Source organism: Phyllobates terribilis, unplaced genomic scaffold (assembly GCF_046119375.1).
Source record: "Phyllobates terribilis strain yellow unplaced genomic scaffold, ASM4611937v1 Scaffold_11__3_contigs__length_659146591, whole genome shotgun sequence".
Taxonomy (NCBI): Eukaryota; Metazoa; Chordata; class Amphibia; order Anura; family Dendrobatidae; genus Phyllobates; species Phyllobates terribilis.
Genome location: NW_027362771.1, coordinates 609597838 through 609621131, shown reverse-complemented (window position 1 = coordinate 609621131; position 23294 = coordinate 609597838). Strand labels below are relative to the sequence as shown.

The window sequence follows — 23294 nt, the reverse complement described above, 5'->3', positions numbered from 1 at the left end:
GCCAACAGAGGAAAGATTAGTTAAATATCTGGATACAAGTCATATGTTTTGTAAAATGGTGCCCCAGAGTCTATGTACAAACAAATCCCTGATAATTGCGTTGCTCATGCATAATAACATTTGTATTTTTGTCTAATTAGTTATACAATGTTTTCCGCAACTTATATCATTAGCAAATTTCTGATTTAAATAAGTTTGAACATCCGTATGAGGTAGCGTGGCCGAGCGGTCTAAGGCGCTGGATTAAGGCTCCAGTCTCTCTGGAGGCGTGGTTTCAAATCCCACCACTGCCATTATTTATTTGGATCTAATTTTTACCAAAAATTAGGAAACAGTTGAGGAAGTATAGGGGGTTGAGAATTTAGGAGGCAGCAGTAATTTTATGCTATACTTTTGAACTACAAAAGGTGGAAAACCTGCGAAAATTGAGATTTTAAGATTGGACTGTAGAAAGGCAGTTTTTAATGGACTCAGTAAAAAGGAAGGAAAAATAGGATGTTCTAAAGGAAAGAAATGTCCAGGAAGGATGGGGGATTTTGCTAAATTAAATTCTCACTGCACAATCAGTAACAATCCCAAAAAGAAGGAAGAATGGAAAGCATTTATGGAGACCAGGATGTCTGAATACTGAACTTAAAAGCTTGCTAAAAAGGAACAAAGAAATGAATATCAGATGAAAAGAAGGGTTCATATCTAAAGAAGAATATAATGCTGTCTGCAGGGAAAGGTGGGCTAGCGTTAGAAGAGCTAAAGCCAGTAATGAAGTGAGGCTTGCAAGAGAGACCAAAAGCAATAAGAAAGGATTTTGGAAGTAAGTCAAAAGTTAAAGAAAAGCCAAAGATGCTATAGGATTTTTAAAGGATGAAAAGGGTAAAGTGGTCAATAATGATGTTGAGAAGACTGAACTTTTAAATTCCTGTTTTGCTTCTGTGTTCTCTAAGAAAGCAAATGTAACATCAAGTGATCTTCACTGTGCTGTAGAAGAAAAGGAACATGTGAGCAAGTCATACATAAGAATACGGCATATGAATAGTCATGTTGGCTTTAGGCATCAGAATTAATTACATAATTTACCAACTATGTTACATCGATGTCAGTTCAATCAATGATCAACGATTCTCAAAATTTGCCAATATCAATCTTGGTCAAATGAAGTCTAACTGCTAGCTCATATCCCTGCTGCCTTTTTAGGATTATCAATACAGGATGAGCAGAGTGATTAGCAAACATAAACAGAGCCATGCTGCTTCTGCTGCTTTCCAGTAAGTAACCCTAGTGACGAACTCATTGCTACACTGCTCTGCACTGCTGTATAATGTCTTCCTTGCTGCTGCTTCTGATTATCTGTTACGTACAGGCAGGGGTGTAGGAATCCTTCATTTTTGAGTATTCTGTATGTGGGAGATCATAGCAAGTAATCTATACCACCTAATTCAGTGATATCTAAAAATTAGCGGTTGAGCCAACAGAGGAAAGATTAGTTAAATATGTGAATACAAGTCATATGTTTTGTAAAATGGTGCCCCAGAGTCAATGTACAAACAAATCCCTGATAACTGCGTTGCTCATGCATAATAACATTTGTATTTTTGTCTAATTAGTTATACAATGTTTTCTGCAACTTATATCATTAGCAAATTTCTGATTTAAATAAGTTTGAACATCCGTATGAGGTAGCGTGGCTGAGCGGTCTAAGGCGCTGGATTAAGGTTCCAGTCTCTCTGGAGGCGTGGGATCAAATCCCACCGCTGCCATTATTTATTTGGATCTAATTTTTACCAAAAATTAGGAAACAGTTAAGGAAGTAAAGGGGATTGAGAATTTAGGAGACAGCGGTAATTCTATCCTATACTTTTGAACTACAAAAGGTGGAAAACCTGCGAAAACTGAGATTTTAATATTGGACTGTAGAAAGGCAGTGTTTAATGGACTCAGTAAAAAGGAAGGAAAAGTAGGATGTTCTAAAGGAAAGAAATGTCCAGGAAGGATGGGAGATTTTGCTAAATTAAACTCTCACTGCACAATCAGTAACAATCCCAAAAAGAAGGAAGAATGGAAAGCATTTATGGAGACCAGGATGGCTGAATACTGAACTTAAAAGCTTGCTAAAAAGGAACAAAGAAATGAATATCAAATGGAAAGAAGAATATAATGCTGTCTGCAGGGAAAGTTGGGCTAGCAATAGAAGAGCTAAAGCCAGTAATGAAGTGAGGCTTGCAAGAGAGACCAAAGGCAATAAGAAAGGTTTTTGGAAGTAAGTCAAAAGTTAAAGAAAAGCCAAAGATGCTATAGGATTTTTAAAGGATGAAAAGGGTAAAGTGGTCAATAATGATGTTGAGAAAACTGAACTTTTAAATTCCTATTTTGCTTCTGTGTTCTCTAAGAAAGCATATGTAACATCAAGTGATCTTCACTGTGCTGTAGAAGAAAAGGAACATGTGAGCAAGTCATACATAAGAATACAGCATATGAATAGTCATGTTGGCTTTAGGCATCAGAATTAATTACATAATTTACCATCTATGTTACATCGATGTCAGTTCAATCAGTGATCAACGATTCTTAAAATTTGCCAAAATCAATCTTGGTCAAATGAAGTCTAACTGCTAGCTCATATCCCTGCTGCCTTTTTAGGATTATCAATACAGGATGAGCAGAGTGATTAGCAAACATAAACAGAGCCATGCTGCTTCTGCTGCTTTCCAGTAAGTCACCCTAGTGATGAACTCATAGCTACACTGCTCTGCACTGCTGTATAATGTCTTCCTTGCTGCTGCTTCTGATTATCTGTTACGTACAGGCAGCGGTGTAGGAATCCTTCATGTTTGAGTGTCCTGTATGTGGGAGATCATAGCAAGTAATCTATACCACCTAATTTAGTGATATCTAAAAATTAGCGGTTGAGCCAACAGAGGAAAGATTAGTTAAATATCTGCATACAAGTCATATGTTTTGCAAAATGGTGCCCCAGAGTCAATGTACAAACAAATCCCTGATAATTGCGTTGCTCATGCATAATAACATTTGTATTTTTGTCTAATTAGTTATACAATGTTTTCCGCAACTTATATCATTAGCAAATTTCTGATTTAAATAAGTTTGAACATCCGTATGAGGTAGCGTGGCCGAGCGGTCTAAGGCGCTGGATTAAGGCTCCAGTCTCTCTGGAGGCGTGGTTTCAAATCCCACCACTGCCATTATTTATTTGGATCTAATTTTTACCAAAAATTAGGAAACAGTTGAGGAAGTATAGGGGGTTGAGAATTTAGGAGGCAGCAGTAATTTTATCCTATATTTTTGAACTACAAAAGGTGGAAAACCTGCGAAAACTGAGATTTTAAGATTGGACTGTAGAAAGGCAGTTTTTAATGGACTCAGTAAAAAGGAAGGAAAATAGGATGTTCTAAAGGAAAGAAATGTCCAGGAAGGATGGGGGATTTTGCTAAATTAAATTCTCACTGCACAATCAGTAACAATCCCAAAAAGAAGGAAGAATGGAAAGCATTTATGGAGACCAGGATGTCTGAATACTGAACTTAAAAGCTTGCTAAAAAGGAACAAAGAAATGAATATCAAATGAAAAGAAGGGTTCATATCTAAAGAAGAATATAATGCTGTCTGCAGGGAAAGGTGGGCTAGCGTTAGAAGAGCTAAAGCCAGTAATGAAGTGAGGCTTGCAAGAGAGACCAAAAGCAATAAGAAAGGATTTTGGAAGTAAGTCAAAAGTTAAAGAAAAGCCAAAGATGCTATAGGATTTTTAAAGGATGAAAAGGGTAAAGTGGTCAATAATGATGTTGAGAAGACTGAACTTTTAAATTCCTGTTTTGCTTCTGTGTTCTCTAAGAAAGCATATGTAACATCAAGTGATCTTCACTGTGCTGTAGAAGAAAAGGAACATGTGAGCAAGTCATACATAAGAATACGGCATATGAATAGTCATGTTGGCTTTAGGCATAAGAATTAATTACATAATTTACCATCTATGTTACATCGATGTCAGTTCAATCAATGATCAACGATTCTCAAAATTTGCCAAAATCAATCTTGGTCAAATGAAGTCTATCTGCTAGCTCATATCCCTGCTGCCTTTTTAGGATTATCAATACAGGATGAGCAGAGTGATTAGCAAACATAAACAGAGCCATGCTGCTTCTGCTGCTTTCCAGTAAGTCACCCTATTGACGAACTCATTGCTACACTGCTCTGCACTGCTGTATAATGTCTTCCTTGCTGCTGCTTCTGATTATCTGTTACGTACAGGCAGGGGTGTAGGAATCCTTCATTTTTGAGTGTCCTGTATGTGGGTGATCATAGCAAGTAATCTATACCACCTAATTCAGTGATATCTAAAAATTAGCGGTTGAGCCAACAGAGGAAAGATTAGTTAAATATCTGGATACAAGTCATATGTTTTGTAAAATGGTGCCCCAGAGTCAATGTACAAACAAATCCCTGATAACTGCGTTGCTCATGCATAATAACATTTGTATTTTTGTCTAATTAGTTATACAATGTTTTCTGCAACTTATATCATTAGCAAATTTCTGATTTAAATAAGTTTGAACATCTGTATGAGGTAGCGGGGCTGAGCGGTCTAAGGCGCTGGATTAAGGTTCCAGTCTCTCTGGAGGCGTGGGTTCAAATCCCACCGCTGCCATTATTTATTTGGATCTAATTTTTACCAAAAATTAGGAAACAGTTAAGGAAGTAAAGGGGATTGAGAATTTAGGAGACAGCGGTAATTCTATCCTATACTTTTGAACTACAAAAGGTGGAAAACCTGCGAAAACTGAGATTTTAAGATTGGACTGTAGAAAGGCAGTTTTTAATGGACTCAGTAAAAAGGAAGGAAAAGTAGGATGTTCTAAAGGAAAGAAATGTCCAGGAAGGATGGGAGATTTTGCTAAATTAAACTCTCACTGCACAATCAGTAACAATCCCAAAAAGAAGGAAGAATGGAAAGCATTTATGGAGACCAGGATGGCTGAATACTGAACTTAAAAGCTTGCTAAAAAGGAACAAAGAAATGAATATCAAATGGAAAGAAGAATATAATGCTGTCTGCAGGGAAAGCTGGGCTAGCGTTAGAAGAGCTAAAGCCAGTAATGAATTGAGGCTTGCAAGAGAGACCAAAAGCAATTAGAAAGGATTTTGGAAGTAAGTCAAAAGTTAAAGAAAAGCCAAAGATGCTATAGGATTTTTAAAAGATGAAAAGGGTAAAGTGGTCAATAATGATGTTGAAAAGACTGAACTTTTAAATTCCTATTTGGCTTCTGTGTTCTCTAAGAAAGTAAATGTAACATCAAGTGATCTTCACTGTGCTGAAGAAGAAAAGGAACATGTGAGCAAGTCATACGTATGAATACGGCATGTGAATAGTCATGTTGGCTTTAGGCATCAGAATTAATTACATAATTTACCATCTATGTTACATCCATGTCAGTTCAATCAATGATCAACCATTCTCAAAATGTGCCAAAATCAATCTTGGTCAAAAGAAGTCCAACTGCTAGCTCATATCCCTGCTGCCTTTTTAGGATTATCAATACAGGATGAGTAGAGTGATTAGCAAACATAAACAGAGCCATGCTGCTTCTGCTGCTTTCCAGTATGTCACCCTAGTGATGGACTCATAGCTACACTGCTCTGCACTGCTGTATAATGTCTTCCTTGCTGCTTCTGATTATCTGTTACGTACAGGCAGGGGTGTAGGAATCCTTCATGTTTGAGGGTCCTGTATATGGGAGATCATAGCAAGTAATCTATACCACCTAATTCAGTGATATCTAAAAATTAGCGGATGAGCCAACAGAGGAAAGATTAGTTAAATATCTGGATACAAGTCATATGTTTTGTACAATGGTGCCCCAAAGTCAATGTACAAACAATTCCCTGATAATTACGTTGCTGTTGCATAATAACATTTGTCTTTTTGTCATATTTGATATAAAATATTTTCTGCCACTTACATCAAAAGCAAACTACTGATATAAATAACTTTATGCATATGTAAGAGGTCGCGTGGCCGAGCGGTCTAAGGCGCTGGATTTAGGCTCCAGTCTCTCTGGAGGCGTGGGTTCAAATCCCACCGCTGCCATTATTTATTAGGATCAAATTTTTACCAAAAATTAGGAAGTAAAGGGGGTTGAGAACTTAGGAGGCAGCGATCATAGTATTCTATAATTTTGAACTACAAAAGGAGGAAAACCTGCGAAAACTGAGATTTTAAGATTGGACTGTAGAAAGACAGTTTTTAATGGACTCAGTAAAAAGTAAGGAAAGGTAGGATGTTCTAAAGGAAAGAAATGTCCAGGAAAGATGGGAGATTTTGCTAAATTAAATTCTCACTGCACAATCAGTAACAATCCCGAAAAGACGGAAGAATGGAAAGCATTTATTGAGACCAGGATGGCTGAATACTGAACTTAAAAGCTTGCTGAAAAGGAACAAAGAAATGAGTATCAAATGGAAAGAGGGGTTCATATCTAAAGAAGAATATAATGCTGTCTGCAGGGAAAGCTGGGCTAGAGTTAGAAGAGCTAAAGCCAGTAATGAATTGAGGCTTGCAAGAGAGACCAAAAGCAATAGGAAAGGATTTTGGAAGTAAGTCAAAAGTTAAAGAAAAGCCAAAGATGCTATAGGATTTTTAAAAGATGAAAAGGGTAATGTGGTCAATAATGATGTTGAGAAGACTGAACTTTTAAATTCCTATTTGGCTTCTGTGTTCTCTAATAAAGTAAATGTAACATCAAGTGATCTTCACTGTGCTGTAGAAGAAAAGGAACATGTGAGCAAGTCATACGTATGAATACGGCATATGAATAGTCATGTTGGCTTTAGGCATCAGAATTAACTGCATAATTTACCATCTATGTTACATCCATGTCAGTTCAATCAATGATCAACCATTCTCAAAATTTGACAAAATCAATCTTGGTCAAAAGAAGTCTAACTGCTAGCTCATATCCCTGCTGCCTTTTTAGGATTATCAATACAGGATGAGTAGAGTGATTAGCAAACATAAACAGTGCCATGCTGCTTCTGCTGCTATCCAGTAAGTCACCCTATTGATGAACTCATAGCTACACTGCTCTGCACTGCTGTATAATGTCTTCCTTGCTGCTGCTTCTGATTATCTGTTACGTACAGGCAGGGGTGTAGGAATCCTTCATATTTGAGGGTCCTGTATATGGGAGATCATAGCAAGTAATCTATACCACCTAATTCAGTGATATCTAAAAATTAGCGGATGAGCCAACAGAGGAAAGATTAGTTAAATATCTGGATACAAGTCATATGTTTTGTAAAATGGTGCCCCAGTGTCAATGTAAAAACAATTCCCTAATAATTACGTTGCTGTTGCATAATAACATTTGTCTTTTTGTATTATTGGATATAAAATATTTTCTGCCACTTACATCAAAAGCAAACTTTTGATATAAATAACATTAAACATATGTAAGTGGCAGCGTGGCCGAGCAGTCTAAGGTGCTGGATTTAGGCTTCAGTCTCTCTGGTGGCATGGGTTCAAATCCCACCGCCGCCATCATTTATTTGGATCTAATTTTTACTAAAAATTATGAAACAGTTGAGGAAGTAAAGGGGATAGAGATTTTAGGAGGCAGCGGTAATTCTATCCTATACTTTTGAACTACAAAAGGAGGAAAACCTGCGAAAACTGAGATTTTAAGATTGGACTGTAGAAAGGCAGTTTTTAATGGACTCAGGAAAAAGGAAGGAAAGGTAGGATGTTCTAAAGGAAAGTAATGTCCAGGAAGGATGGGAGATTTTGCTAAATTAAATTCTCACAGCACAATCAGTAACAATCCCGAAAAGAAGGAAGAATTGAAAGCATATATGGAGACCAGGATGGCTGAATACTGAACGGAAAAGCTTGCTAAAAATGAACAAAGAAATGAATATCAAATGAAAAGAACGGTTCATATCTAAAGAATATAATGCTGTCTGCAGGGAAAGCTGGGCTAGCATTAGAAGAGCTAAAGCCAGTAATGAAGTGAGGCTTGCAAGAGAGACCAAAGGCAATAAGAAAGGTTTTTGGAAGTAAGTTAAAAGTTAAAGAAAAGTCAAAGATGCTATAGGATTTTTAAAGGATGAAAAGGGTAAAGTGGTCAATAATGATGTTGAGAAAACTGAACTTTTAAATTCCTATTTTGCTTCTGTGTTCTCTAAGAAAGCAAATGTAACATCAAGTGATCTTCACTGTGCTGTAGAAGAAAAGGAACATGTGAGCAAGTCATACATAAGAATACGGCATATGAATAGTCATGTTGGCTTTAGGCATCAAAATTAATTACATAATTTACCATCTATGTTACATCGATGTCAGTTCAATCAGTGATCAACGATTCTCAAAATTTGCCAAAATCAATCTTGGTCAAAGGAAGTCTAACTGCTAGCTCATATCCCTGCTGCCTTTTTAGGATTATCAATACAGGATGAGCAGAGTGATTAGCAAACATAAACAGAGCCATGCTGCTTCTGCTGCTTTCCAGTAAGTCACCCTAGTGATGAACTCATAGCTACACTGCTCTGCACTGCTGTATAATGTCTTCCTTGCTGCTGCTTCTGATTATCTGTTACGTACAGGCAGCGGTGTAGGAATCCTTCATGTTTTAGTGTCCTGTATGTGGCAGATCATAGCAAGTAATCTATACCACCTAATTCAGTGATATCTAAAAATTAGCGGTTGAGCCAACAGAGGAAAGATTAGTTAAATATCTGGATACAAGTCATATGTTTTGCAAAATGGTGCCCCAGAGTCAATGTACAAACAAATCCCTGATTATTGCGTTGCTCATGCATAATAACATTTGTATTTTTGTCTAATTAGTTATACAATGTTTTCCACAACTTATATCATTAGCAAATTTCTGATTTAAATAAGTTTTAACATCCGTATGAGGTAACGTGGCCGAGCGGTCTAAGGCGCTGGTTTAAGGCTCCAGTCTCTCTGGAGGCGTGGGTTCAAATCCTACCGCTGCCATTATTTATTTGCATCTAATTTTTACCAAAAATTAGGAAACAGTTGAGGAAGTATAGGGGGTTGAGAATTTAGGAGGCAGCAGTAATTTTATCCTATACTTTTGAACTACAAAAGGTGGAAAACCTGCGAAAACTGAGATTTTAAGATTGGACTGTAGAAAGGCAGTTTTTAATGGACTCAGTAAAAAGGAAGGAAAAATAGGATGTTCTAAAGGAAAGAAATGTCCAGGAAGGATGGGGGATTTTGCTAAATTAAATTCTCACTGCACAATCAGTAACAATCCCAAAAAGAAGGAAGAATGGAAAGCATTTATGGAGACCAGGATGTCTGAATACTCTACTTAAAAGCTTGCTAAAAAGGAACAAAGAAATGAATATCAAATGAAAAGAAGGGTTCATATCTAAAGAAGAATATAATGCTGTCTGCAGGGAAAGGTGGGCTAGCGTTAGAAGAGCTAAAGCCAGTAATGAAGTGAGGCTTGCAAGAGAGACCAAAAGCAATAAGAAAGGATTTTGGAAGTAAGTCAAAAGTTAAAGAAAAGCCAAAGATGCTATAGGATTTTTAAAGGATGAAAAGGGTAATGTGGTCAATAATGATGTTGAGAAGACTGAACTTTTAAATTCCTGTTTTGCTTCTGTGTTCTCTAAGAAAGCAAATGTAACATCAAGTGATCTTCACTGTGCTGTAGAAGAAAAGGAACATGTGAGCAAGTTATTCATAAGAATACGGCATATGAATAGTCATGTTGGCTTTAGGCATCAGAATTAATTACATAATTTACCATCTATGTTACATCGATGTCAGTTCAATCAATGATCAACGATTCTCAAAATTTGCCAAAATCAATCTTGGTCAAATGAAGTCTAACTGCTAGCTCATATCCCTGCTGCCTTTTTAGGATTATCAATACAGGATGAGCAGAGTGATTAGCAAACATAAACAGAGCCATGCTGCTTCTGCTGCTTTCCAGTAAGTCACCCAAGTGATGGATTCATAGCTACACTGCTCTGCACTGCTGTATAATGTCTTCCTTGCTGCTGCTTCTGATTATCTGTTACGTACAGGCAGGGGTGCAGGAATACTTCATGATTGAGTGTCCTGTATGTGGGAGATCATAGCAAGTAATCTATACCACCTAATTCAGTGATATCTAAAAATTAGCAATTGAGCCAACAGAGGAAAGATTAGTTAAATATCTGGATACAAGTCATATGTTTTGCAAAATGGTGCCCCAGAGTCAATGTACAAACAAATCCCTAATAATTATGTTGCTCATGCATAATAACATTTGTATTTTTGTCTAATTAGATATACAGTGTTTTCTGCCACTTATATCATTAGCAAATATCTGATTTAAATAAGTTTGAACATCCGTATGAGGTAGCGTGGCTGAGCGGTCTAAGGCGCTGGATTAAGGCTACAGTCTCACTGGAGGCGTGGGTTCAAATCCCACTGCTGTCATTATTTATTTGGATCTAATTTTTACCAAAAATTAGGAAACAGTTGAGGAAGTATAGGGGGTTGAGAATTTAGGAGGCAGCAGTAATTTTATCCTATACTTTTGAACTACAAAAGGTGGAAAACCTGCGAAAACTGAGATTTTAAGATTGGACTGTAGAAAGGCAGTTTTTAATGGACTCAGTAAAAAGGAAGGAAAAATAGGATGTTCTAAAGGAAAGAAATGTCCAGGAAGGATGGGGGATTTTGCTAAATTAAATTCTCACTGCACAATCAGTAACAATCCCAAAAAGAAGGAAGAATGGAAAGCATTTATGGAGACCAGGATGTCTGAATACTCTACTTAAAAGCTTGCTAAAAAGGAACAAAGAAATGAATATCAAATGAAAAGAAGGGTTCATATCTAAAGAAGAATATAATGCTGTCTGCAGGGAAAGGTGGGCTAGCATTAGAAGAGCTAAAGCCAGTAATGAAGTGAGGCTTGCAAGAGAGACCAAAGGCAATAAGAAAGGTTTTTGGAAGTAAGTCAAAAGTTAAAGAAAAGCCAAAGATGCTATAGGATTTTTAAAGGATGAAAAGGGTAAAGTGGTCAATAATGATGTTGAGAAAACTGAACTTTTAAATTCCTATTTGGCTTCTGTGTTCTCTAAGAAAGCAAATGTAACATCAAGTGATCTTCACTGTGCTGTAGAAGAAAAGGAACATGTGAGCAAGTCATACATAAGAATACGGCATATGAGTAGTCATGTTGGCTTTAGGCATCAGAATTAATTACATAATTTACCATCTATGTTACATCGATGTCAGTTCAATCAGTGATCAATGATTCTCAAAATTTGCCAAAATCAATCTTGGTCAAATGAAGTCTAACTGCTAGCTCATATCCCTGCTGCCTTTTTAGGATTATCAATACAGGATGAGCAGAGTGATTAGCAAACATAAACAGAGCCATGCTGCTTCTGCTGCTTTCCAGTAAGTCACCCTAGTGATGGATTCATAGCTACACTGCTCTGCACTGCTGTATAATGTCTTCCTTGCTGCTGCTTCTGATTATCTGTTACGTACAGGCTGGGGTGTAGGAATCCTTCATGTTTGAGTGTCCTGTATGTGGGAGATCATAGCAAGTAATCTATACCACCTAATTCAGTGATATCTAAAAATTAGCGGTTAAGCCAACAGAGGAAAGATTAGTTAAATATCTGGATACAAGTCATATGTTTTGCAAAATGGTGCCCCAGAGTCAATGTACAAACAAATCCCTGATAATTGCATTGCTCATACATAATAACATTTGTATTTTTGTCTAATTAGATATACATTGTTTTCCGCAACTTATATCATTAGCAAATTTCTGATTTAAATAAGTTTGAACATCCGTATGACGTAGCGTGGCCGAGCGGTCTAAGGCGCTGGATTAAGGCTCCAGTGTCTCTGGAGGCGTGGGTACAAATCCCACCGCTGCCATTATTTATTTGGATCTAATTGTTACCAAAAATTAGGAAACAGTTGAGGAAGTATAGGGGGTTGAGAATTTAGGAGGCAGCAGTAATTTTATCCTATACTTTTGAACTACAAAAGGTGGAAAACCTGCGAAAACTGAGATTTTAAGATTGGACTGTAGAAAAGCAGTTTTTAATGGACTCAGTAAAAAGGAAGGAAAAATAGGATGTTCTAAAGGAAAGAAATGTCCAGGAAGGATGGGGGATTTTGCTAAATTATATTCTCACTGCACAATCAGTAACAATCCCAAAAGGAAGGAAGAATGGAAAGCATTTATGGAGACCAGGATGTCTGATTACTGAACTTAAAAGCTTGCTAAAAAGGAACAAAGAAATGAATATCAAATGAAAAGAAGGGTTCATATCTAAAGAAGAATATAATGCTGTCTGCAGGGAAAGGTGGGCTAGCGTTAGAAGAGCTAAAGCCAGTAATGAAGTGAGGCTTGCAAGAGAGACCAAAAGCAATAAGAAAGGATTTTGGAAGTAAGTCAAAAGTTAAAGAAAAGCCAAAGATGCTATAGGATTTTTAAAGGATGAAAAGGGTAAAGTGGTCAATAATGATGTTGAGAATACTGAACTTTTAAATTCCTGTTTTGCTTCTGTGTTCTCTAAGAAAGCAAATGTAACATCAAGTGATCTTCACTGTGCTGTAGAAGAAAAGGAACATGTGAGCAAGTCATACATAACAATACGGCATATGAATAGTCATGTTGGCTTTAGGCATCAGAATTAATTACATAATTTACCATCTATGGTACATCGATGTCAGTTCAATCAATGATCAACCATTCTCAAAATTTGCCAAAATCAATCTTGGTCAACAGAAGTCTAACTGCTAGCTCATATCCCTGCTGCCTTTTTAGGATTATCAATACAGGATGAGTAGAGTGATTAGCAAACATAAACAGAGCCATGCTGCTTCTGCTGCTATCCAGTAAGTCAACCTATTGATGAACTCATAGCTACACTGCTCTGCACTGCTGTATAATGTCTTCCTTGCTGCTGCTTCTGATTATCTGTTACGTACAGGCAGGGGTGTAGGAATCCTTCATGTTTGAGTGTCCTGTATATGGGAGATCATAGCAAGTAATCTCTACCACCTAATTCAGTGATATCTAAAAATTAGCGGATGAGCCAACAGAGGAAAGATTAGTTAAATATCTGGATACAAGTCATATGTTTTGTAAAATGGTGCCCCAGAGTCAATGTACAAACAAATCCCTGATAATTACGTTGCTCATACATAATAACATTTGTCTTTTTGTATTATTGGATATAAAATATTTTCTGCCACTTACATCAAAAGCAAACTTTTGATATAAATAACATTAAACATATGTACGAGGTAGCGTGGCCGAGCAGTCTAAGGTGCTGGGTTTAGGCTTCAGTCTCTCTGGAGGCTTGGGTTCAAATCCCACCGCTGCCATCATTTATTTGGATCTAATTTTTACCAAAAATTAGGAAACAGTTGAGGAAGTAAAGGGGATAGAGATTTTAGGAGGCAGCGGTAATTCTATCCTATACTTTTGAACTACAAAAGGAGGAAAACCTGCGAAAACTGAGATTTTAAGATTGGACTGTAGAAAGGCAGTTTTTAATGGACTCAGTAAAAAGGAAGGAAAGGTAGGATGTTCTAAAGGAAAGTAATGTCCAGGAAGGATGGGAGATTTTGCTAAATTAAATTCTCACAGCACAATCAGTAACAATCCCGAAAAGAAGGAAGAATGGAAAGCATTTATGGAGACCAGGATGGCTGAATACTGAACTTAAAAGCTTGCTAAAAGGAACAAAGAAATGAATATCAAATGGAAAGAAGAATATAATGCTGTCTGCAGGGAAAGCTGGGCTAGCATTAGAAGAGCTAAAGCCAGTAATGAATTGAGGCTTGCAAGAGAGACCAAAAGCAATAAGAAAGGATTTTGTAAGTAAGTCAAAAGTTAAAGAAATGCCAAAGATGCTTTAGGATTTTTAAAAGATGAAAAGGGTAAAGTGGTCAATAATGATGTTGAGAAGACTGAACTTTTAATTTCCTATTTGGCTTCTGTGTTCTCTAAGAAAGTAAATGTAACATCAAGTGATCTTCACTGTGCTGTAGAAGAAAAGGAACTTGTGAGCAAGTCATACGTATGAATACAGCATGTGAATAGTCATGTTGGCTTTAGGCATCAGAATTAATTACATAATTTACCATCTATGTTACTTCCATGTCAGTTCAATCAATGATCAACCATTCTCAAAATTTGCCAAAATCAATCTTGGTCAAAAGAAGTCTAATTGCTAGCTCATATCCCTGCTGCCTTTTAGGATTATCAATACAGGATGAGTAGAGTGATTAGCAAACATAAACAGAGCCATGCTGCTTCTGCTGCTTTCCAGTAAGTCACCCTAGTGATGGATTCATAGCTACACTGCTCTGCACTGCGTTATAATGTCTTCCTTGCTGCTGCTTCTGATTATCTGTTACGTACAGGCAGGGGTGTAGGAATCCTTCATGTTTGAGTGTCCTGTATGTGGGAGATCATAGCAAATAATCTATACCACCTAATTCAGTGATATCTAAAAATTAGCGGATGAGCCAACAGAGGAAAGATTAGTTAAATATCTGGATACAAGTCATATGTTTTGTAAAATGGTGCCCCAAAGTCAATGTACAAACAATTCCCTGATAATTACGTTGCTGTTGCATAATAACATTTGTCTTTTTGTCATATTGGATATAAAATATTTTCTGCCACTTACATCAAAAGCAAACTTCTGATATAAATAACTTCAAACATATGTAAGAGGTAGTGTGGCCGAGCGGTCTAAGGGGCTGGATTTAGGCTCCAGTCTCTCTGGAGGCGTGGGTTCAAATCCCACCACTGCCATTATTTATTTGGATCAAATTTTTACCAAAAATTAGGAAACGGTTGAGGAAGTAAAGGGGGTTGAGAACTTAGGAGGCAGCTATCATGCTATCCTATAATTTTGAACTACAAAAGGAGGAAAAGCTGCGAAAACTGAGATTTTAAGATTGGACTGTAGAAAGACAGTTTTTAATGGACTCAGTAAAAAGTAAGGAAAGGTAGGATGTTCTAAAGGAAAGAAATGTCCAGGAAAGATGGGAGATTTTGCTAAATTTAATTCTCACTGCACAATCAGTAACAGTCCCGAAAAGAAGGAAGAATGGAAAGCATTTATTGAGACCAGGAAGGCTGAATACTGAACTTAAAAGCTTGCTGAAAAGGAACAAAGAAATGAGTTTCAAATGGAAAGAAGGGTTCATATCTAAAGAAGAATATAATGCTGTCTGCAGGGAAAGCTGGGCTAGCGTTAGAAGAGCTAAAGCCATTAATGAATTGAGGCTTGCAAGAGAGACCAAAAGCAATAAGAAAGGATTTTGGAAGTAAGTCAAAAGTTAAAGAAAAACCAAAGATGCTATAGGATTTTTAAGAGATGAAAAGGGTAATGTGGTCAATAATGATGTTGAGAAGACTGAACTTTTAAATTCTTATTTGGCTTCTCTGTTCTCTAAGAAAGCAAATGTAACATCAAGTGATCTTCAATGTGCTGTAGAAGAAAAGGAACATGTGAAAAAGTCCTACGTATGAATACTGCATATGAGTGTTCATGTTAGCTTTAGGCATCAGAATTAATTACATAATTTACCATCTATGTTACATCCATGTCAGTTCAATCAATGATCAACCATTCTCAAAATTTGCCAAAAGCAATCTTGGTCAAATGAGGTCTAACTGCTAGCTCATATCCCTGCTGCCTTTTTAGGATTATCAATACAGGATGAGCACAGTGATTAGCAAACATAAACAGAGCCATGCTGCTTCTGCTGCTTTCCAGTAAGTCACAATAGTGATGAACTCATAGCTACACTGCTCTGCACTGCTGTATAATGTCTTACTTGCTGCTGCTTCTGATTATCTGTTACGTACAGGCAGGGGTGTAGGAATCCTTCATGTTTGAGTGTCCTGTATGTGGGAGATCATAGCAAGTAATCTATACCACCTAATTCAGTGATATCTAAAAATTAGCCGATGAGCCAACAGAGGAAAGATTAGTTAAATATCTGGAGACAAGTCATATGTTTTGCAAAATGGTGCCCCAGAGTCAATGTAAAAACAAATCCCTGATAACTACGTTGCTCATGCATAATAACATTTGTATTTTTGTCTAATTAGATATACAATGTTTTCTGCCACTTATATTATTATCAAATTTCTGATTTAAATAAGTTTGAACATCCGTTTGAGGTAGCGTGGCCGAGCGGTCTAACGTGCTGGATTAAGGCTCCAGTCTCTCTGGAGGCGTGGGTTCAAATCACATCGCAGCCATTATTTATTTGGATCTAATTTTTACCAAAAATTAGAAAACAGTTGAGGAAGTAAAGGGGATTGAGAATTTAGGAGGCAGCGTTAATTCTATCCTATACTTTTGAACTACAAAAGGTGGAAAACCTGTGAAAACTAAGATTTTAAGATTGGACTGTAGAAAGGCAGTTTTTAACGGACTCAGTAAAAAGGAAGGAAAGGTAGAATGTTATAAAGGAAAGAAATGTCCAGGAAGGATGGGAGATTTTGCTAAATTAAATTCTCACTGCACAATCAGTAACAATCCCGAAAAGAAGGAAGAATGGAAAGCATTTATGGAGACCAGGATGGCTGAATACTGAACTTAAAAGCTTGCTAAAAGGAACAAAGAAATGAATATCAAATGGAAAGAAGAATATAATGCTGTCTGCAGGGAAAGCTGGGCTAGCATTAGAAGAGCTAAAGCCAGTAATGAATTGAGGCTTGCAAGAGAGACCAAAAGCAATAAGAAAGGATTTTGTAAGTAAGTCAAAAGTTAAAGAAATGCCAAAGATGCTTTAGGATTTTTAAAAGATGAAAAGGGTAAAGTGGTCAATAATGATGTTGAGAAGACTGAACTTTTAATTTCCTATTTGGCTTCTGTGTTCTCTAAGAAAGTAAATGTAACATCAAGTGATCTTCACTGTGCTGTAGAAGAAAAGGAACTTGTGAGCAAGTCATACGTATGAATACAGCATGTGAATAGTCATGTTGGCTTTAGGCATCAGAATTAATTACATAATTTACCATCTATGTTACTTCCATGTCAGTTCAATCAATGATCAACCATTCTCAAAATTTGCCAAAATCAATCTTGGTCAAAAGAAGTCTAATTGCTAGCTCATATCCCTGCTGCCTTTTAGGATTATCAATACAGGATGAGTAGAGTGATTAGCAAACATAAACAGAGCCATGCTGCTTCTGCTGCTTTCCAGTAAGTCACCCTAGTGATGGATTCATAGCTACACTGCTCTGCACTGCGTTATAATGTCTTCCTTGCTGCTGCTTCTGATTATCTGTTACGTACAGGCAGGGGTGTAGGAATCCTTCATGTTTGAGTGTCCTGTATGTGGGAGATCATAGCAAATAATCTATACCACCTAATTCAGTGATATCTAAAAATTAGCGGATGAGCCAACAGAGGAAAGATTAGTTAAATATCTGGATACAAGTCATATGTTTTGTAAAATGGTGCCCCAAAGTCAATGTACAAACAATTCCCTGATAATTACGTTGCTGTTGCATAATAACATTTGTCTTTTTGTCATATTGGATATAAAATATTTTCTGCCACTTACATCAAAAGCAAACTTCTGATATAAATAACTTCAAACATATGTAAGAGGTAGTGTGGCCGAGCGGTCTAAGGGGCTGGATTTAGGCTCCAGTCTCTCTGGAGGCGTGGGTTCAAATCCCACCACTGCCATTATTTATTTGGATCAAATTTTTACCAAAAATTAGGAAACGGTTGAGGAAGTAAAGGGGGTTGAGAACTTAGGAGGCAGCTATCATGCTATCCTATAATTTTGAACTACAAAAGGAGGAAAAGCTGCGAAAACTGAGATTTTAAGATTGGACTGTAGAAAGACAGTTTTTAATGGACTCAGTAAAAAGTAAGGAAAGGTAGGATGTTCTAAAGGAAAGAAATGTCCAGGAAAGATGGGAGATTTTGCTAAATTTAATTCTCACTGCACAATCAGTAACAGTCCCGAAAAGAAGGAAGAATGGAAAGCATTTATTGAGACCAGGAAGGCTGAATACTGAACTTAAAAGCTTGCTGAAAAGGAACAAAGAAATGAGTTTCAAATGGAAAGAAGGGTTCATATCTAAAGAAGAATATAATGCTGTCTGCAGGGAAAGCTGGGCTAGCGTTAGAAGAGCTAAAGCCATTAATGAATTGAGGCTTGCAAGAGAGACCAAAAGCAATAAGAAAGGATTTTGGAAGTAAGTCAAAAGTTAAAGAAAAACCAAAGATGCTATAGGATTTTTAAGAGATGAAAAGGGTAATGTGGTCAATAATGATGTTGAGAAGACTGAACTTTTAAATTCTTATTTGGCTTCTCTGTTCTCTAAGAAAGCAAATGTAACATCAAGTGATCTTCAATGTGCTGTAGAAGAAAAGGAACATGTGAAAAAGTCCTACGTATGAATACTGCATATGAGTGTTCATGTTAGCTTTAGGCATCAGAATTAATTACATAATTTACCATCTATGTTACATCCATGTCAGTTCAATCAATGATCAACCATTCTCAAAATTTGCCAAAAGCAATCTTGGTCAAATGAGGTCTAACTGCTAGCTCATATCCCTGCTGCCTTTTTAGGATTATCAATACAGGATGAGCACAGTGATTAGCAAACATAAACAGAGCCATGCTGCTTCTGCTGCTTTCCAGTAAGTCACAATAGTGATGAACTCATAGCTACACTGCTCTGCACTGCTGTATAATGTCTTACTTGCTGCTGCTTCTGATTATCTGTTACGTACAGGCAGGGGTGTAGGAATCCTTCATGTTTGAGTGTCCTGTATGTGGGAGATCATAGCAAGTAATCTATACCACCTAATTCAGTGATATCTAAAAATTAGCCGATGAGCCAACAGAGGAAAGATTAGTTAAATATCTGGAGACAAGTCATATGTTTTGCAAAATGGTGCCCCAGAGTCAATGTAAAAACAAATCCCTGATAACTACGTTGCTCATGCATAATAACATTTGTATTTTTGTCTAATTAGATATACAATGTTTTCTGCCACTTATATTATTATCAAATTTCTGATTTAAATAAGTTTGAACATCCGTTTGAGGTAGCGTGGCCGAGCGGTCTAACGTGCTGGATTAAGGCTCCAGTCTCTCTGGAGGCGTGGGTTCAAATCACATCGCAGCCATTATTTATTTGGATCTAATTTTTACCAAAAATTAGAAAACAGTTGAGGAAGTAAAGGGGATTGAGAATTTAGGAGGCAGCGTTAATTCTATCCTATACTTTTGAACTACAAAAGGTGGAAAACCTGTGAAAACTAAGATTTTAAGATTGGACTGTAGAAAGGCAGTTTTTAACGGACTCAGTAAAAAGGAAGGAAAGGTAGAATGTTATAAAGGAAAGAAATGTCCAGGAAGGATGGGAGATTTTGCTAAATTAAATTCTCACTGCACAATCAGTAACAATCCCGAAAAGAAGGAAGAATGGAAAGCATTTATGGAGACCAGGATTTCTAAATACTGAAATGAAAAGCTTGCTAAAAAGGAACAAAGAAATGAATATCAAATGAAAAGAAGGGTTCATATCTAAAGAAGAATATAATGCTGTCTGCAGGGAAAGGTGGGCTAGCGTTAGAAGAGCTAAAGCCAGTAATGAAGTGAGGCTTGCAAGAGAGACCAAAAGCAATAAGAAAGGATTTTGGAAGTAAGTCTAAAGTTAAAGAAAAGCCAAAGATGCTATAGGATTTTTAAAGGATGAAAAGGGTAAAGTGGTCAATAATGATGTTGAGAAGACTGAACTTTTAAATTCCTGTTTTGCTTCTGTGTTCTCTAAGAAAGCAAATGTAACATCAAGTGATCTTCACTGTGCTGTAGAAGAAAATGAACATGTGAGCAAGTCATACATAACAATACAGCATATGAATAGTCATGTTGGCTTTAGGCATCAGAATTAATTACATAATTTACCATCTATGTTACATCGATGTCAGTTCAATCAATGATCAACGATTCTCAAAATTTGCCAAAATCAATCTTGGTCAAATGAAGTCTAACTGCTAGCTCATATCCCTGCTGCCTTTTTAGGATTATCAATACAGGATGAGCAGAGTGATGAGCAAACATAAACAGAGCCATGCTGCTTCTGCTGCTTTCCAGTAAGTCACCCTAGTGATGGATTCATAGCTACACTGCTCTGCACTGCTGTATAATGTCTTCCTTGCTGCTGCTTCTGATTATCTGTTATGTACAGGCTGGGGTGTAGGAATCCTTCATGTTTGAATGTCCTGTATGTGGGAGATCATAGCAAGTAATCTATACCACCTAATTCAGTGATATCTAAAAATTAGCAGTTGAGCCAACAGAGGAAAGGTTAGTTAAATATCTGGATACAAGTCATATGTTTTGCAAAATGGTGCCCCAGAGTCAATGTACAAACAAATCCCTGATAATTGCGTTGCTCATGCATAATAACATTTGTATTTTTGTCTAATTAGTTATACATTGTTTTCCGCAACTTATATCATTAGCAAATTTCTGATTTAAATAAGTTTGAACATCCGTATGACGTAGCGTGGCCGAGCGGTCTAAGGTGCTGGATTAAGGCTCCAGTGTCTCTGGAGGCGTGGGTTCAAATCCCACCGCTGCCATTATTTATTTGGATCTAATTTTTACCAAAAATTAGGAGACAGTTGAGGAAGTATAGGGGGTTGAGAATTTAGGAGGCAGCAGTAATTTTATCCTATACTTTTGAACTACAAAAGCTGGAAAACCTGCGAAAACTGAGATTTTAAGATTAGACTGTAGAAAAGCAGTTTTTAATGGACTCAGTAAAAAGGAAGGAAAAATAGGATGTTCTAAATCAAAGAAATGTCCAGGAAGCATGGGGGATTTTGCTAAATTAAATTCTCACTGCACAATCAGTAACAATCCCAAAAAGAAGGAAGAATGGAAAGCATTTATGGAGACCAGGATGTCTGAATACTGAACTTAAAAGCTTGCTAAAAAGGAACAAAGAAATGAATATCAAATGAAAAGAAGGGTTCATATCTAACGAAGAATATAATGCTGTCTGCAGGGAAAGGTGGGCTAGCGTTAGAAGAGCTAAAGCCAGTAATGAAGTGAGGCTTGCAAGAGAGACCAAAAGCAATAAGAAAGAATTTTGGAAGTAAGTCAAAAGTTAAAGAAAAGCCAAAGATGCTATAGGATTTTTAAAGGATGAAAAGGGTAAAGTGGTCAATAATGATGTTGAGAAGACTGAACTTTTAAATTCCTGTTTTGCTTCTGTGTTCTCTAAGAAAGCAAATGTAACATCAAGTGATCTTCACTGTGCTGTAGAAGAAAAGGAACATGTGAGCAAGTCATACATAACAATACGGCATATGAATAGTCATGTTGGCTTTAGGCATCAGAATTAATTACATAATTTACCATCTATGGTACATCGATGTCAGTTCAATCAATGATCAACGATTCTCAAAATTTGCCAAAATCAATCTTGGTCAAATGAAGTCTAACTGCTAGCTCATATCCCTGCTGCCTTTTTAGGATTATCAATACAGGATGAGCAGAGTGATTAGCAAACATAAACAGAGCCATGCTGCTTCTGCTGCTTTCCAGTAAGTCACCCTAGTGATGGATTCATAGCTACACTGCTCTGCACTGCTGTATAATGTCTTCCTTGCTGCTGCTTCTGATTATCTGTTACGTACAGGCTGGGGTGTAGGAATCCTTCATGTTTGAGTGTCCTGTATGTGGGAGATCATAGCAAGTAATCTATACCACCTAATTCAGTGATATCTAAAAATTAGCGGTTGAGCCAACAGAGGAAAGATTAGTTAAATATCTGGATACAAGTCATATGTTTTGTAAAATGGTGCCCCAGAGTCAATGTACAAACAAATCCCTGATAATTAAGTTGCTCATGCATAATAACATTTGTATTTTTGTCTAATTAGATATACATTGTTTTCCGCAACTTATATCATTAGCAAATTTCTGATTTAAATAAGTTTGAACATCCGTATGATGTAGCGTGGCCGAGCGGTCTAAGGCGCTGGATTAAGGCTCCAGTGTCTCTGGAGGCGTGGGTTCAAATCCCACCGCTGCCATTATTTATTTGGATCTAATTTTTTCCAAAAATTAGGAAACAGTTGAGAAAGTATAGGGGGTTGAGAATTTAGGAGGCAGCAGTAATTTTATCCTATACTTTTGAACTACAAAAGGTGGAAAACCTGCGAAAACTGAGATTTTAAGATTGGACTGTAGAAAAGCAGTTTTTAATGGACTCAGTAAAAAGGAAGGAAAAATAGGATGTTCTAAAGGAAAGAAATGTCCAGGAAGGATGGGGGATTTTGCTAAATTAAATTCTCACTGCACAATCAGTAACAATCCCAAAAAGAAGGAAGAATGGAAAGCATTTATGGAGACCAGGATGTCTGAATACTGAAATGAAAAGCTTGCTAAAAAGGAACAAAGAAATGAATATCAAATGAAAAGAAGGGTTCATATCTAAAGAAGAATATAATGCTGTCTGCAGGGAAAGGTGGGCTAGCGTTAGAAGAGCTAAAGCCATTAATGAAGTGAGGCTTGCAAGAGAGACCAAAAGCAATAAGAAAGGATTTTGGAAGTAAGTCAAAAGTTAAAGAAAAGCCAAAGATGCTATAGGGTTTTTAAAGGATGAAAAGGGTAAAGTGGTCAATAATGATGTTGAGAAGACTGAACTTTTAAATTCCTGTTTTGCTTCTGTGTTCTCTAAGAAAGCAAATGTAACATCAAGTGATCTTCACTGTGCTGTAGAAGAAAAGGAACATGTGAGCAAGTCATACATAACAATACGGCATATGAATAGTCATGTTGGCTTTAGGCATCAGAATTAATTACATAATTTACCATCTATGGTACATCGATGTCAGTTCAATCAATGATCAACGATTCTCAAAATTTGCCAAAATCAATCTTGGTCAAATGAAGTCTAACTGCTAGCTCATATCCCTGCTGCCTTTTTAGGATTATCAATACAGGATGAGCAGAGTGATTAGCAAACATAAACAGAGCCATGCTGCTTCTGCTGCTTTCCAGTAAGTCACCCTAGTGATGGATTCATAGCTACACTGCTCTGCACTGCTGTATAATGTCTTACTTGCTGCTGCTTCTGATTATCTGTTACGTACAGGCTGGGGTGTAGGAATCCTTCATGTTTGAGTGTCCTGTATGTGGGAGATCATAGCAAGTAATCTATACCACCTAATTCAGTGATATCTAAAAATTAGCGGTTGAGCCAACAGAGGAA

At 37.0% G+C, this 23294-nt stretch overlaps 11 non-coding genes across 11 annotated transcripts; all 11 read left to right on the top strand.

The window, feature by feature from the left end:
• Nucleotides 1-211: 211 nt before the first annotated feature.
• TRNAL-AAG (transfer RNA leucine (anticodon AAG)) lies at nt 212-293 on the top strand. Its single transcript has one exon. It is a non-coding gene; the product is annotated as a tRNA-Leu (tRNA).
• Nucleotides 294-1672: 1379 nt separating this feature from the next.
• Nucleotides 1673-1754, top strand: TRNAL-AAG (transfer RNA leucine (anticodon AAG)). Its single transcript has one exon. It is a non-coding gene; the product is annotated as a tRNA-Leu (tRNA).
• A 1361-nt stretch (nt 1755-3115) lies between these two features.
• TRNAL-AAG (transfer RNA leucine (anticodon AAG)) lies at nt 3116-3197 on the top strand. The gene has a single exon. It is a non-coding gene; the product is annotated as a tRNA-Leu (tRNA).
• A 1378-nt stretch (nt 3198-4575) lies between these two features.
• Nucleotides 4576-4657, top strand: TRNAL-AAG (transfer RNA leucine (anticodon AAG)). The gene has a single exon. It is a non-coding gene; the product is annotated as a tRNA-Leu (tRNA).
• A 1358-nt stretch (nt 4658-6015) lies between these two features.
• Nucleotides 6016-6097, top strand: TRNAL-UAG (transfer RNA leucine (anticodon UAG)). The gene has a single exon. It is a non-coding gene; the product is annotated as a tRNA-Leu (tRNA).
• A 2825-nt stretch (nt 6098-8922) lies between these two features.
• TRNAL-AAG (transfer RNA leucine (anticodon AAG)) lies at nt 8923-9004 on the top strand. The gene has a single exon. It is a non-coding gene; the product is annotated as a tRNA-Leu (tRNA).
• Nucleotides 9005-10383: 1379 nt separating this feature from the next.
• TRNAL-AAG (transfer RNA leucine (anticodon AAG)) lies at nt 10384-10465 on the top strand. Its single transcript has one exon. It is a non-coding gene; the product is annotated as a tRNA-Leu (tRNA).
• A 4281-nt stretch (nt 10466-14746) lies between these two features.
• On the top strand, nt 14747-14828 carry TRNAL-UAG (transfer RNA leucine (anticodon UAG)). Its single transcript has one exon. It is a non-coding gene; the product is annotated as a tRNA-Leu (tRNA).
• Nucleotides 14829-17648: 2820 nt separating this feature from the next.
• TRNAL-UAG (transfer RNA leucine (anticodon UAG)) lies at nt 17649-17730 on the top strand. Its single transcript has one exon. It is a non-coding gene; the product is annotated as a tRNA-Leu (tRNA).
• Nucleotides 17731-20570: 2840 nt separating this feature from the next.
• Nucleotides 20571-20652, top strand: TRNAL-AAG (transfer RNA leucine (anticodon AAG)). Its single transcript has one exon. It is a non-coding gene; the product is annotated as a tRNA-Leu (tRNA).
• Nucleotides 20653-22031: 1379 nt separating this feature from the next.
• TRNAL-AAG (transfer RNA leucine (anticodon AAG)) lies at nt 22032-22113 on the top strand. The gene has a single exon. It is a non-coding gene; the product is annotated as a tRNA-Leu (tRNA).
• Nucleotides 22114-23294: the final 1181 nt, after the last annotated feature.